The 3,471-nt window shown below is 35.1% G+C and overlaps 1 pseudogene; it reads right to left on the reverse strand.

The window, feature by feature from the left end:
- Positions 1-1,555: 1,555 nt before the first annotated feature.
- On the reverse strand, positions 1,556-1,961 carry LOC117311546 (small ribosomal subunit protein eS25-like; annotated as a pseudogene).
- Between the last annotated feature and the right edge of the window lie 1,510 nt (positions 1,962-3,471).

The raw sequence follows: 3,471 nt of genomic DNA on the forward strand, positions 1-3,471 counted from the left end.
ATTTTGTCCTGTTATGAGTTCTGTGCATCATCTGATGTGACTTGTTCTAAGTTCCGTTGACCCTTTAGAAAATTCTGAAGTTGCTTTGTATTTTTCAAGCTCTTTGAAAATTAATTTTTTGACTATCAGTAATCCTGTCATTTTCTGAACATAGAAACTTTATTTATTTTTATTTATTTATTTTTTTTGCAGTACGCGGGCCTCTCACTGTTGTGGCCTCTCCCGTTGCAGAGCATAGTCTCCGGACGCGCAGGCTCAGCGGCCATGGCTCACGAGCCCAGCCGCTCCATGGCATGTGGGATCTTCCCGGACCGGGGCACGAACTCGTGTCCCCTGCATTGGCAGGTGGACTCTCAACCACTTCACCACCAGGGAAGCCCTAGAAACATTTTTGATATTACAGAAAACATATTCTCTGACTCTGTGACAAATATAAAAATTCAAAATCAATAAATAATAACCTGATAAAAGACCTATGCATTAGAAATAACTATTTAAAAAAGTTTTATATATCTCACGGATCAGAAAAGGAAATGAAACTTAAGAAATTTGGAACCAAACTATAATGGAAATGTATATATTGCAACTTTTAAGGTACAGTTTAAGAAGTTCCTGTAGGGAACTTGATTGACTCAAATCTGTATATCATAAAAAAAGAAAGATGGAAAATTAAAAAGCCAAGTATTGAACTTAAATTAGGAGAAAACAATTCGTGGAATAAATTGACAGAAAAAATAATAAAACAAAGGTAAGAAATTAATGAAATATACAATAAATAACATTACAGAAGGTCAACAACAACCATAAAAATCTGGTGCTTTACAAAGAACATTTAAACATCAACTAATCTTGGGCAAAATCAATCAAGATAAAGAGAGTTGTAAATTAATATTAAGAGTAAAATGGCGACATAATAGAGACAGAGCAGAGTTTAAAAATTATAAGCCAATATCAAGAGAAAATTTTATGGCATTGACCAAAAACCCCACAAAACCCCAAAATTAAAACCCCAAACTGACACAAGAAGATATAAAAAACCTATATAGGCCCTGAATTAATTCTCAGGGCTACCCACAAAAATGTATCAGGGACAGTTGACTTTACTGGCAATTTTACAAAACCTTCATGAATTAGGTAACTCCTGTCATGTACAAACTGTTCCAGAATACTAAAAGAGCAGGAAAATGTCTCAACAACTTTTCTAAATCTAGGATAGCCTTGTTCTAAATGAAACACGAGAGTATAGACAAAGAAAAGAGTCACCAAGGATCATAGATGTAAGCATTTAAATAAAACATTAGAAAACCAAATTCAGTAATGAATAAATAAAAAATGATAAATAAAATAAATATATCTAAAAACTTTTAAAATACATGCATGCATGTGTATGCATAGACACACACACACATATACACACACCCCATTAAAGTGTATTATGTATGAAGTATGGTAAATATTAGAAAATTGTGGTTATGCTATTACAAATTAGTACATATTTTATTTTTTTGATTTAATAAAGTTTTATTTTTCAAAATGTACAGTTGGTGGGACTTATTCATTCATCTTCACCAGAAGTTGGGGCCTCTCCATCCTTGGTGTTTCTGGTGTAAATTACTTGAGCTCTGTGCTTTGAAGCCAGTTTAATAAGTCCTGTACTAAGGAGCTCCTGAAGGGCTGCCCTGGCCAGGGAACCACGAATCTTCAGCCTCTCAGAGATGACAGCTGGAGTTATAAGCTTACAGTTGAGAATTTCTTTACAGAGTTTGTCATATGTTGCTTTGTCAAACAAGACTAGGTTATTGAGCTTGTCCCGAACTTTGCCTTTGGACCACTTCTTCTTTTCGGCCTTGCCCCCATATTTTTTTAACTGGGTCTTTGTCTTTCTTGGCTGACTTTCTGGCATCTTTCTTCTACTTGTCGTCCTTTGGTGACAGTGAAGCCGGGAGAGCAGCTGTTACCATTGCGCCTCACTAAGATGTCGGACAAAAGGGGTAAGTATATATTTTAAAACAATCTAAATTTCTATCAATTAGGGATTTGCTAAAAATATTGAGATACACCCTTGTGATGGAATTTTAATGGAGCAGGTAGAATGAATACATTATATCCACAAATATCAATGCGGATTTATCTAAAAACATAGGATGAAAAAGCATTGTTTTTGGAAAACAGTATGAAATTTCCTCAAAAAATTAAAAAGAGAACCAAGATATGACCCAGCAATTCCATTTCTGGCAATTTATTCTATTTATTCGAAGGAAACAAAATCACTAACTCAAAAAGAGTATCTACACTCCCATATTCACCGCAGCGTTATTTACAATAGCCAAGATATAGAACGACCTAAATGTCCATCAATGGATGAATGGATAAAGAAGGAGTGTGATGTATGCACACACACACACACAATTGAGTATTATTCAGCCATAAAAAAAGAGAAACTCCTGCCATTTGTGACAATATGGATGGAGCTTAAGGGTATTATGCGAAGTGAAATAAGTCAGACAGAGAAAGACAAACACTATATAATCTCACTTATATATGGAATCTGAAACAAAAACCAAAAACAGACCCTGTCAAAACAAACTCATAGATCCAGAGAACAGATTGATGGTTACCAGAAGTGGGAGGAAGAGGGTGGGAAAAATTTTTAAGAAAAAGGAAAAAAAAAATGTTTTTCTGTTCTGTTGGAATGGAGAAACACATTGCAGAAGAACAAATTTAGAATAATTTGCTCTTCATGTAAATTTAATGACACACAAGGCCACTCTAACGTCTATGTACATGAAAATGTAAAATAAAAAAAATTAAATATCATGAAAGATAAATATCATTTTCAGAACAGTAGTGACTTCTACAATTGGGATCAAAAAGCAGTTATAAAAGCTGGTATTAAATATACTGATTTTTTAAAAAAAAACTTAAATAATTATGGTAACTAGTCAATATTTCTTGACAGAATAATGTTAAATGGGTGTTTTCTATCTATTTTTCTACTTTTTGTATATTTAAAATGTTCTAATATTTTAAAAAGACAGAGAAATACTAAAAGCGCCCATATATTTGGGTTAACTTTGTTTTTCCTTTTGTAATAGAACAGTCATTAGGCTGCTCGCGAATCCTTGGTCATATTGGCAGCTGTCCTTGGGATCTAAAAATGGCTGAAAGTAGCTCAGCGGTGATTTCCACCAGGTACGTCACTGCCACATGGTCCCCTCCTCCCCAGCCTTGTGTAGAGGAAAAGCACTGTAGCCCTCATGTGGTGACTGATTTTAGGACACTGCCAGCCCTTGGATGGAGAAATGAATCTATTTTGGATGCAGAGTGTATATTCTGTGTGTGATGAACTGCTAGCCTTGTCCCCTACCTTTGTATGCTGACCTCAGGAAAAGTCTAGACTAAGGTCAGAGGTTTTAGGTCTGTGTCCCTGCCCTGCTGCACAATCTTTACTCCATCTCCTGGTACTGAGGT

The sequence above is a fragment of the Tursiops truncatus genome, chromosome 3, assembly GCF_011762595.2.
Source record: "Tursiops truncatus isolate mTurTru1 chromosome 3, mTurTru1.mat.Y, whole genome shotgun sequence".
NCBI classification, from domain to species: domain Eukaryota; kingdom Metazoa; phylum Chordata; class Mammalia; order Artiodactyla; family Delphinidae; genus Tursiops; species Tursiops truncatus.